The sequence below is a fragment of the Oncorhynchus keta genome, unplaced genomic scaffold (assembly GCF_023373465.1).
Source record: "Oncorhynchus keta strain PuntledgeMale-10-30-2019 unplaced genomic scaffold, Oket_V2 Un_contig_26212_pilon_pilon, whole genome shotgun sequence".
In the NCBI taxonomy this organism is placed as follows: domain Eukaryota; kingdom Metazoa; phylum Chordata; class Actinopteri; order Salmoniformes; family Salmonidae; genus Oncorhynchus; species Oncorhynchus keta.
This window is the reverse complement of record NW_026284845.1, coordinates 327,501-340,470: the sequence shown is the minus strand read 5'-3', so window position 1 is coordinate 340,470 and position 12,970 is coordinate 327,501. Positions and strand designations below refer to the sequence as shown.

Here is a 12,970-nt window from a genome sequence, read left to right as displayed (position 1 = left end):
AGGGGGATATCTAGTCATGTGGAACAAACGAATGCCTTCAACTGAAATGTGTCTTCCACATTTAACCCTCTGAATCAGAGAGGTGCAGGAGGGCTGCCTTGATCGACATCCACGTCTTCGGCCCCGGGGACCAGTGGTTTAACTGCCTTGCTCAGGATTAGAAGCAGCAGTAGTAGTAGTAGCAGCAGTACCACCACGCCAGCTAGAAATGCTTGCTATGGGACAGAACTGAATACTGACTCTCATCTCGTCTGTCTCCAGGAGTATCTGAGCATTATCCTGGCCCACGCCAAAGACTTTAAGGAGTACCACCGCTCCATCACAGCTAAGATCCAGAAAGCCACCAAGGCCGTGGCCACATACCACGCCAACACAGAGCGCGAGCAGAAGAAGGAGAACGAGCGCATCGAGAAGGAGAGGATGAGGAGGCTGATGGTGAGGACCAATCCATACATAGACAGTACATATTCTTATTCACACACTTGTGTGTGTGTATAAAGACACACACGTGCAAACACTCATACTCTTTCCCGTACTTAAGACACACACTCATGTGTGTACAAAGACACACTGTGGAAACACGCTCTTACAATGCACATTACTTTACACTACTCTCTCTACTCTGATTCCCACACACACACTCATCCATCTCACATCAATGAGTTTTGTCTGAATATCTCCTCTCTCTCTCTCCCTCCCTCTCTACACCCTCTCTCCCTCTCCACCCTCTCTCCCTCTCCACCCTCTCTCCCTCTCCACCCTCTCTCTCCAGGCTGAGGATGAGGAGGGCTACCGTAAACTGATTGACCAGAAGAAGGACAAGCGTCTGGCCTACCTGCTGCAGCAGACGGATGAGTACGTGGCCAACCTCACTGAGTTGGTCCGGGCTCACAAGCTGGTACAGGCCCTCAAAGAGAAGAAGAAGAAGAGGAAGAAGAAGAAGGTATGAGAGAGAGAGAGAGAGAGAGAGAGGTGTGACAAAGGACACATACACACATCCAATAGGTTCAGGTGCTGGACAGAAGGGGGGGGGGCATTATGCCCATGACTGATATGTTCCTATAGTGATTAGTTGAGACGGACACATGACAGACGAGGTTTCAACCCAACTGGGATCTCCTGAGGAATTTGTGTGTGTAGATGTGGTTGTGAGCTGTCGTCAGCACTAGTCTCTGTAGGGAGTTGATAGAGTCAGTGTGTAGATGTGGTTGTGAGCTGTCGTCAGCACTAGTCTCTGTAGGGAGTTGATAGAGTCAGTGTGTAGATGTGGTTGTGAGCTGTCGTCAGCACTAGTCTCTGTAGGGAGTTGATAGAGTCAGTGTGTAGATGTGGTTGTGAGCTGTCGTCAGTACTAGTCTCTGTAGGGAGTTGATAGAGTCAGTGTGTGGTTGTGAGCTGTCGTCAGCACTAGTCTCAGTAGGGAGTTGATAGAGTCAGTGTGTAGATGTGGTTGTGAGCTGTCGTCAGCACTAGTCTCTGTAGGGAGTTGATAGAGTCAGTGTGTAGATGTGGTTGTGAGCTGTCGTCAGTACTAGTCTCTGTAGGGAGTTGATAGAGTCAGTGTGTAGATGTGGTTATGAGCTGTCGTCAGCACTAGTCTCTGTAGGGAGTTGATAGAGTCATTGTGTAGATGTGGTTGTGAGCTGTCGTCAGTACTAGTCTCTGTAGGGAGTTGATAGAGTCAGTGTGTAGATGTGGTTGTGAGCTGTCGTCAGTACTAGTCTCTGTAGGGAGTTGATAGAGTCAGTGTGTAGATGTGGTTGTGAGCTGTCGTCAGCACTAGTCTCTGTAGGGAGTTGATAGAGTCAGTGTGTAGATGTGGTTGTGAGCTGTCGTCAGTACTAGTCTCTGTAGGGAGTTGATAGAGTCAGTGTGTAGATGTGGTTGTGAGCTGTCGTCAGCACTAGTCTCTGTAGGGAGTTGATAGAGTCAGTGTGTAGATGTGGTTGTGAGCTGTCGTCAGTACTAGTCTCTGTAGGGAGTTGATAGAGTCAGTGTGTAGATGTGGTTGTGAGCTGTCGTCAGCACTAGTCTCTGTAGGGAGTTGATAGAGTCAGTGTGTAGATGTGGTTGTGAGCTGTCGTCAGCACTAGTCTCTGTAGGGAGTTGATAGAGTCAGTGTGTAGATGTGGTTGTGAGCTGTCGTCAGCACTAGTCTCTGTAGGGAGTTGATAGAGTCAGTGTGTAGATGTGGTTGTGATAAACACACTGATGTGTGGATGTCTTTCCTACAGAAGCTGGAGAACGCTGAGGGTCAGACTCCTGTACTGGGACCTGATGGAGAAGTGAGTGGGATATTAAACTAACGTACTGGACATTTGAGTCATTTAGCAGACGCTCGTATCCAGAGCAACTTACTGTAATGAGTGCATATATGTTCATACTTTTTCATAACCAATCTACAGTACACTGTTATAGATACATCACTATGGTTACCAGTATGTTACCTGTTGTTATACAGTACTACTAGACATAGTATTTGCCAGCACAAAAACATGCAGTGGCGTACTGCACTAGCATCGAATAGTCCCCACGATATGCAACTTTTCAGGGAAGTCAGGAACAAATACACACAGTCAGTTAGGAAAGCAAAGGCTAGCTTTTTCAAGCAGAAATTTTCATCCTCTAGCTCTAACTCCAAAATGTTTTGGGGCACTATAAAGTCCATGGAGAACAAGAGCACCTCCTCCCAGCTGCCCCCTGCACTGAGGTTAGGAAACAATGTCACCACCGATAAATCCATGATAATCGAGAACTTCAATAAGCATTTCTCTACGGCTGGCCATGCTTTCCTCCTGGCTACCAGAACCCCGGCCAACAGCTCCGCACCACCCGCAGCTACTTGACAAAGCCTCCCCAGCTTCTCCTTAGCTGATGTTCTGAAATAGCTGCAAAACCTGGACCTGTACAAATCATCTGGGCTAGACAATCTGGACCCTCTCTTTCTAAAATTTTCCACCAACCATTGTTGCAACCCCTATTACTAGTCTGTTTAACTTCTTTCGTATCGTCCGAGATTCCTAAAGACTGAAAGCTGCCACGGTCATCCCCCTCTTTGAAGGGGGTGACACTCTAGACCCAAACTGTTACAGAACTATATACATCTTGCAATGCCTTTCAAGTCTTCGAAAGCCAAGTTAACAAACAGATCCCTGACCATTTCGAATTCTACCGTACCTTCTCCACTGTGCAATCCGGTTTCCGAGCTGGTCACGGGTGCACCTCAGCCACGCTCAAGGTACTAAACGATATCATAACCGCCATAGATAAAAGACAGTACTGTGCAGCCGTCTTCAACGACCTGGCCAAGGCTTTCGACTCTGTCAATCACCGTATTCTTATCTACAGACTCAACAGCCTTAGTTTCACGAATGACTTCCTCGTCTGGTTCACCAACTACTTCTCAGATAGAGTTCAGTGTGTCAAATCAGACGGCCTGTTGTCCGGACCTCTGGCAGTCTCTATGAGGGTACTACAGGGTCAATTCTCGGGCCGACTCTTTTCTCTGTATATCTCAATGATGTTGCTCTTCCTGCGGGTGATTCCTTGATCCACCTCTACGCAGACGACACCATTCTGTATACATCTGGCCCTTCTTTGGACACTGTTAACAAACCTCCTATCAAGCTTCAATGCCATACAACACTCCTTCCGTGGCCTCCAACTGCTCATAAATACAGGTAAAACTAAATGCATGCTCTTCAACCGATCGCTGCCCGCACCTGCCCAGCATCACTACTCTGGATGGTTCTGACTTAGAATATGTGGACAACTACAAATACCTAGGTGTCTGGCTAGACTGTAAAATCTCCTTCCAGACTCATATTAAGCATCTCCAATCCAAAATTAAATCTAGAATTGGCTTCCTATTTCGCAACAAAGCCTCCTTCACTCATGCTGCCAAACATAGCCTTGTAAAACTGACTATCCTACCGATCCTCGGCTTCAGTAGTGTCATTTACAAAATAGCCTCCAACACTCTACTCAGCAAACTGGATGCAGCCTATCACAGTGCCATCCATTTTGTCACCAAAACCCCATATACCACCCACCACTGCGACCTGTATGCTCTCGTCGGCTGGCCCTCGCTACATATTCGTCGCCAAACCCACTGGCTCCAGGTTATCTATAAGTCTTTGCGAGGTAAAGCTCCGCCTTATCTCAGCTCACTGGTCACCATAGCAACACCCATCAAAGCCAACACCTCCTTAGGCCACCTTTCTTTCCAGTTCTCTGCTGCCAATGACTGGAACAAATTGCAAAAATCGCTGAAGTTGGAGACATATCTCCCTCACTAACTTTAAGCATCAGCTATCTGAGCAGCTTACCGATCGCTGCAGCTGTACATAGCCCATCTGTAAATAGCCCACCCAACTACCTACCTCATCCCCATATTGGTTTTATTTACTTTTTTGTTCTTTTGCACACCAGTATTTCTACTTGCACATCATCATCCGCACATCTGTCACTCCAGTGTTAATTTGCTAAATTGTAATTACTTCGCTACTATGGACGATTTATTGCCTTACCTCCTTACTCCATTTGGACACACTGTATATAGACTTTCTTTTGTGTTATTGACTGTACTTTTGTTTACCCATGTGTAACTATGTGTTGTTGTTTTTTGTCGCACTGCTTTGCTTTATCTTGGCCAGGTCGCAGTTGTAAATGAGAACTTGTTCTCAACTGGCCTAACTGGTTAAATGAAGGTGAAATTAAAAAATAGTTTTAAAAATAGTCATGGTTCAGCAGGTATCTGCATCAGTATCCAGAGACGGCTCTTGTCACCAGACATAATGGACCCCAGGGAGAGTAGCTGATGTGTTAGCAGCAGCTAATGGGGATCCTAGTAAAATGCAAAAAATGATCAGTATTTGTAGACGCCAAGAATAGTATATTTCCCCTTCAACGTCAGCATCCAGTGTTTTTCTGACTCGCCCCCCCTCCTCCAGCCTCTAGATGAGACGTCCCAGATGAGTGACCTACCAGTGAAGGTGATCCACGTGGAAAGTGGTAACATCCTGACAGGGGCGGACGCTCCTAAAGCTGGACAGCTGGACACATGGCTGGAGATGAACCCTGGGTACGAGGCTGGAGGAGGAGGATGAGATGGGCCTATTAGGTTTTTAGGGGTATATTTTAGAGGGGGTAAAGGTATGTTTGTGGTTGTAATACTGATGTTTTCTCCTGTTCCAGGTACGAGGTGGCCCCTCGCTCTGACAGTGAAGACAGTGGATCGGAAGAGGAGGAGGTGGGTTGGGTCATAAAAGATAGTACCCAACCATGACTAAACTCTTATTATAGAGATTACAGGATGAAAACGCTACAAGTAGGAACCAAATCAACTGAATTGGTTGAACAGTCAGAAAGACTAGATTCATTCCACACTCTCTCTGTACCAAAGCTATGACCAGTCTGCCTGAGTGGTGATTGACAGGTTGTTGTTGTCCCACCCCTGGCCTGTCATTGGCCTGTCAGGAGGAAGAGGAGGAGCCCCAGCCGGCAGTGCCTCCAGTAGTGGTCCTCCCAGTGTTAGTGGGGTTAGAGGAGAAGAAGAAGAAGATCCCAGACCCAGACAGTGAAGAAGTATCAGAGGTGGACGTACGACACATCATAGAGTGAGCACACTACACCTGGGTCCCTATAGAGTCATAATACCCATAAAACCTAGCTGTCAAGCAGGAAATGGTTCCAATCGTCACCATTCCTTTTTCCCACGTCTAGATTTTAGAAAGACTTCAAATAAGGGCTGTGTTTCGTGTAGGCTTACCCTGGCATGACATTTTGATCACCGTGGAAATCTCTCTATCAATATTTACCCCCCCAAAAATGGAATGCTAATGAGATCCTAATGTAGCATTTTCGAATCGTAGTAAATAGAGACGAATATATTGATTAAAGTCACCTTGTCCTAGAGAGATTTACATGGTTATCAAAATGTCATGCCAGGGTAAGCCTACACAAAACACAGCCCTTATTTTAAGTGTTTCTAAAATCTAGACGGGATTTGACTTAAATTGATTGGAAGGGCCCATAAAGTAAGCATTTAACTGTTAGTCCACACCTGCTGTTTACAAAGCATGTGACAAATACATTTAGATTAGATGATTTGATTTGAAATGTCTGGTGTATGATTCAGGGTTGGAGTCAAAAGAAACATTGATTTTCAGTGAGGAATTCGGGGAATCTCAAACCTCTGACCTTCTCCAATGTGTTTTGTGGAGGCAAGAAGAAAGGAGACACAATTGAGATTCACCTGTTGTGCACTCCTGCCTACACATTGATTTATTTAAATAAGCCATAAAGACAGAAATGCCTACAATTCAGGTTTGGGGTCAAAAGTTCCATTTAATATTCAGTGAGAAATTGACCCTAATGCTGTTTGGCTGACTTGCAAATCCTTATCAATGACGGAGTGAATTTTCCAGCTCAAGATGCTTGTCTCTCATAGCGATATATTTATTTTTAAATAGCACACTTACTTTATAGGGCTCATGCCAATATGTAATAATACATAATAATACATTGAATTTATAACATGTTTTAATTGAAAAACTATCTCAAAGTGCTGATTGCATTAAAGCCATTCAGCCACTGATATTGTTTCTTCCTGGTTCCGTCCCTAGGCACGCTAAACAGGATGTGGATGATGAGTATAACAGTGCAGAGGCAGCGTTCGCTCGGGGACTCCAGTCTTACTACGCTGTGGCCCATGCTGTCACTGAGAGAGTGGAGAAACAGTCCACTATACTCATCAACGGACAACTGAAACAGTACCAGGTGAAGCAGCACTGACAAGAGGCTGAATAAGCCTGAGAAGTGACATTTCCTTTCTTAAGTCATTAGAAGAGACCCAGGCCAACCTGTACAATTTTGGCTGGCTGACATTGTCTTCCTCTGTTGATTTTCTCCTCTTCCTCTCCGTGTCTCTCTCCTCTGTCCTCTTTCTTTCCTTGTCTGTCCTTTCCACTCAAACTGTTTGTCTCTCCCTCAGATTAAAGGTCTGGAGTGGCTGGTGTCTCTCTACAACAACAATTTGAATGGTATCCTGGCTGATGAGATGGGACTAGGAAAGACCATCCAGACCATCGCTCTCATCACGTACCTGATGGAGAACAAACGAGTCAACGGACCTTTCCTCATCATAGTACCGCTCTCGTGAGTACTGTACCGCTCTGCCACGCACGGAGAACCATGGCTTCAATTACAATTAAACTTTAAAGGGACATTACACTCCAAAATCAATCACGTTTTCAAGACCCCAACATTGGTCGTATGTTGAGCTACTGTAAGTCCGTGTTACAGGCCGTTTGTACATTCAGCTATATGCCACAGTCCAAAATGAATGGAACCCATAAGCTCCACATCATTTCCAGATTTCCTGTGCTCATTTTATCCATTAATTTGTGGTTGACGGACAAGTATATAGCTGGATATACACAACTGATGGTGTGGGACCTTTGAAGAGTACTGTCCCTTTAATTGTAACTGTATTCATAGTACACTTAACGTGACTGTCATACATGATATGATGGAGTACAGTACTAATGAGAGGGAAACAATGATCCGGAGAGAGGGGGTGGGTAAGGTTTGGTACAGTCGCATAATTAAAAAGTCATCATTAAAATAGAAATAGAATAGTAATATATATATATATATATGTATCTATCGCTATGGGTTCAGTGCTATTTGTTTGCTTAGGTAAGTTTGGCCCTCTGTTTTCCTCTCTTCTCACATTGACAGAACCCTCTCTAACTGGGTGTATGAGTTTGACAAGTGGGCTCCGTCTGTAGTGAAAGTCTCCTACAAGGTGAGTTGGAGCAGCTAACCTTCCGCCAACTATATGGTAACCATGGAAACACTGATTACTTGGGGTCCTGAAATACAGCCATATGGGCGGCCGTGTGGAAGCCTGTCTATAATGCATTCAAATCAAAAGTGTATCACTTGCAGCTAGAGCAACAACAACTAGGCCTATTATGAATCCAAATGTAATGTCACGCCATTCTAGTAATTATTCATTTAATTAATTCATTAATGTCAAGTTAAATCCGAGTTCCTGTCCTTCATGTTGTCTCTGTAGGGTTCCCCTCAGGCCAGAAGGGCCTTCATCCCCCAGCTACGCAGCGGCAAGTTCAACGTTCTCCTCACTACCTATGAGTACATCATCAAGGATAAACAGGTCCTAGCCAAGGTAACACACCGATACACACTCTACCTCCAGCATGATTCTGAACAACTCTCACCATGACCATTTGACTGATGACCTATATACCCTCTTTCTGTCTTCTCGTACTCCTCTCTCTCTCTCTCTCTCTCTCTCTCTCTCTCTCTCTCTCTCTCTCTCTCTCTCTCTCTCCTCCTCCTCTCTCTCTCTCTCTCTCTCTCTCTCTCTCTCTCTCTCTCTCCCCCTCCCCTCCTCCTCCTCCTCCTCCTCCTCCACCACTCCCCTGCTCCCTCTCCCCCCACAGATCCGGTGGAAGTACATGATCGTGGACGAGGGCCACCGGATGAAGAACCACCACTGTAAGCTGACCCAGGTCCTCAACACCCACTACCTGGCCCCCAGGAGAGTTCTCCTAACTGGGACACCGCTCCAGAACAAGCTGCCTGAGCTCTGGGCCCTGCTCAACTTTCTCCTGCCCACCATCTTTAAGAGCTGCAGTACCTTTGAACAGTGGTTCAATGCACCATTCGCTATGACTGGAGAGAAGGTGAGGTTTTTTTAGCTGAAAGAAGTTGAGAAATGCTATATAAACTGAACAAAAATATGAATGCAACATGTAAAGTGTTGGTCCCACGTTTCATGAACAGAAATAAAAGATCCCAGAAAGTGTATTTCTCTCACATTTTGTGCACAAATTTGTTTACATCCCTGTTAGTGAGCATTTCTCCTTTGCCAAGATAATCCATCCACCTGACAGGTGTGGCATATCAAGAAGCTGATTAAACGGCATGATCATTACACAGGTGCACGTTGTGCTGGGACTTGTGCAGTTTTGTCACACAACACAATACCACAGATGTCTCAAGTTTTAAGGGAGTGCGCAATTGGCATGCTGACAGCAGCAATGTCCACCAGAGCTGTTACCAGAGAATTTAATGTTAATTTCTCTACTATAAGCCACCTCCAACAGCGTTTTAGAACATTTGGAAGTACGTCCAACCGGCCTCACAACCACAGACCAGGGGTAACAAGGAGTCGCTAGAGCGCAATGAGCCAAGTACAGCCCCCCAGCCAAACCCTCCCCTAAACCGGACGACACTGGGCCAATTGTGCGCCACACTATGGGACTTGCGGTCACGGCTGGTTGTGACACAGCCTGGGATCAAACCCGGGTCTGTAGTGACGCCTCAAGCACTGCGATGCAGTGCTACGTACCCTACTGTTCAAAAGTTTGGGGTCACTTAGAAATGTCCTTGTTTTTGAAAGAAAAGCACGTTTTTTACCTATTAAAATAATATCAAATTAATCAGAAATACAGTGTAGACATTGTTAATGTTGTAAATTACTATTGTAGCAGGAAACTATTGGCATTTCCTCTGTCCAGTGTCTGTGTTCTTTTGCCCATCTTAATATTTTCTTTTTATTGGCCAGTCTAAGATAAGGCTTTTTCTTTGCAACTCTGCTTAGAAGGCCAGAATCCCGGAGTCGCCTCTTCACTGTTGACGTTGAGACGGGTGTTTTGCAGGTACTATTTAATGAGGCTGCCAGTTGAGAACTTGTCTGTTTCTCAAACTAGACACTCTAATGTACTTGTCCTCTTGCTCAGTTGTGCACCGGGGCCTCCCACTCCTCTTTCTATTCTGGTTAGAGACAGTTTGTGCTGTTCTGTGAAGGGAGTAGTACACAGCATTGTATGAGATCTTCAGTTTCTTGCGATTTCTCGCATGGAATAGCCTTTATTTCTTGGAACAAGAATAGACTGACAAGTTTCAGAAGAAAGATCTTTGTTTCTGGCCATTTTGAACCTGTAATCGAACCCACAAATGCTGATGCTCCAGATACTCAACTAGTCTAAAGAAGGACAGTTTTATTGCTTCTTTAATCAGAACAACAGTTTTCAGCTGTGCTAACACAATTGTAAAAGGGTTTTCTAATGATCAATTAGCCTTTTAAAATGATCAACTTGGATTAGCTAACACAACGTGCCATTGGAACACAAGTGTGATGGTTGCTGATAATGGGCCTCTGTACATCTATGAAGATATTCCATTAAAAATCAGCCGTTTCCAGCTACAATAGTCATTTACGACATTAACAATGTCTACACTGTATTTCTGATCAATTTGATGTTATTTTAATGGACAAAAAAGTGTGCTTTTCTTTCAAAAATTCTATGTGACCCCAAACTTTTGAACAGTAGTGCACCTTTAGTCATTTGTATACATTTCTGTTCATGAAATGAAATAATATTTAACTTCGTTCTCTTCTTCTCTCCAGGTGGATCTAAATGAAGAGGAGACCATCCTGATTATCCGTCGCCTCCACAAGGTGCTCCGCCCCTTCCTGTTACGCAGGCTCAAGAAGGAAGTAGAGGCTCAGCTACCGGAAAAGGTCTCCATCTTCACATTTCTTTTAAATACAAACTCATGTTCACAGCTTTCTTCAGTATCTTGTCCGTTGGGTGTCCTCTTACCTATGTTGTCAGGTATTTTTCAGCTGACTGTGTTTGCATAATATCTCCATTCTGTGGTTTTAATTGATTGCTTGGTTTATAGATGTCTCTCTCACTGCGTCTCTCGATTATGTCTATCTCTGTCTCTCTGTCTCTCTCTGTCTCTCTCTCTCACTGCGTCTCTCGCTATGTCTCTCTCTGTCTCTCTCTCTCTGTCTCTCTCTGTCTCTCTCTCTCTCTCTTCTCTCTCTCTCTCTCTTCTCTTCTCTTCTCTTCTCTTCTCTTCTCTCTCTTCTCTTCTCTTCTCTTCTCTTCTCTTCTCTCTCTCTCTGTGTCCTCCAGGTGGAGTATGTAATAAAGTGTGATATGTCAGCGCTCCAGAGGGTTCTGTACAGACATATGCAGGCCAAGGGAGTCCTACTGACAGACGGCTCTGAGAAGGACAAGAAGGTGAGAAGGAATAACTCAAGTTCTTTGTCCAAAACATACAGTTTGTAAAATATGCTTTTTTTTAGATCACATTCTGTATATATGAATATGTGTAAGAAGCTGTTTGATTATATTGAAAGGTGAAATAATTATAAAATGTACAAGGCAGTATTAGTTTTATCTTATTTTAAAAACATTCTCATATGCCTCACTTCCATCAATTCAAAGCTTGTGGTGGCTAAAGTCAGCTAAAGTAGTTGCAGTTTAAAGAAAACAGATTAGTTTCCCCAGGCCCATATACTATTTTCATGGTGAGGAACCATCTAACATCAAGTGGTAAAATCCTGAACTCCTTCTGTAATATCTGTGTGTAGGGTAAATCCTGAACTCCTCCTGTAATATCTGTGTGTCTATTGTAGGGTAAATCCTGAACTCCTCCTGTAATATCTGTGCTTATTGTAGGGTAAATCCTGTGTGTCTATTGTAGGGTAAATCCTCCTGTAATATCTGTGTGTCTATTGTAGGGTAAATCCTGAACTCCTCCTGTAATATCTGTGTGTCTATTGTAGGGTAAATCCTGAACTCCTCCTGTAATATCTGTGTGTCTATTGTAGGGTAAAATCCTCCTGTAATATCTGTGTGTCTATTGTAGGGTAAATCCTCTCTCCTGTAATATCTGTGTGTCTATTGTAGGGTAAATCCTGAACTCCTCCTGTAATATCTGTGTGTCTATTGTAGGTACCAACTCCTCCTGTAATATCTGTGTGTCTATTGTAGGGTAAATCACCAATATCATGCAGTAATATCTGAGGAAGATCCTCCTGTAATATCTGTGTGTCCCTAATATCTGTGTGTCTATTGTTAGATCCTGAACTCCTCTTGTAGATAGGGTAAAGGAGGTACCAAGACTCTGTAACACCATCATGGTGTGAGGAAGATCTGTAACCATCCCTACATGTTCCAACACACACACACACACACACACACACACACACACACACACACACACACACACACACACACACACACACACACACACACACACACACACACACACACACACACACACACACACACACACACACAGATAGAGGTACATACAGTGGGAGTATACTTTCTATTGATGAACTAATCCCACCACAATTCTGAATTTGTTCACAGGAATCTTTCTCTGAGCATTTAGGATTTTCCGGGGGGATAGTGAGTGGGTAAGTGCAAAGTCGATTGAGAGTCATTTTCACAACAACGACCCGAAATGCTTTCACTCTATTGGCCTGGTTGTGTTCTCTCTCTGCCCCTAGTCTTGACCTGTACCGAGCCTCTGGGAAGTTTGAGGTGCTGGACCGTATCCTGCCCAAGCTGAGGGCCACCAACCACAAGGTGTTGTTGTTCTGTCAGATGACCTCGCTCATGACCATCATGGAGGACTACTTCGCCTACCGCAACTTCAAGCACCTGCGTCTGGACGGTACGGTGTGTGTGTGTGTCTCGGTATCAGAACTGGGTTCAAATAAGTTACTTGGTGTCTTTTCTAATACATGCCTGGTGCAATGGAACAAAATGGTACAAAACCCACCCATCTGGCATTCCATAAAGACTCAATCATACTCAACGTATTTTATAGTCTAGAAAAGAAATACTTTTTGAACCCATGTCTGCTATGCATATGATACAAAATCAAAGTTGGGATTTCTGTCTCTCTTAGTTGCTGTGTTTTACTCATCCACTTCCCTCTCCCCTCCTCTCTCCCTCCGCCCCCCTCTCCTCCCTCCGCCCCCTCTCCCTCCCTCCGCCCCCTCTCCCTCCCTCCACCCCCTCTCCCTCCCTCCGCCCCCCTCTCCCTCCCTCCAGGCACCACCAAAGCAGAGGACAGGGGCATGCTGTTGAAGGCGTTTAACGACCCAGCCTCCCAGTACTTCATC

General features: G+C 44.7%; 1 pseudogene; it reads left to right on the top strand.

The window, feature by feature from the left end:
* LOC118381075 (transcription activator BRG1-like) overlaps positions 1-12,970 on the top strand; it is a 31,594-nt pseudogene that overhangs the window by 7,810 nt on the left and 10,814 nt on the right.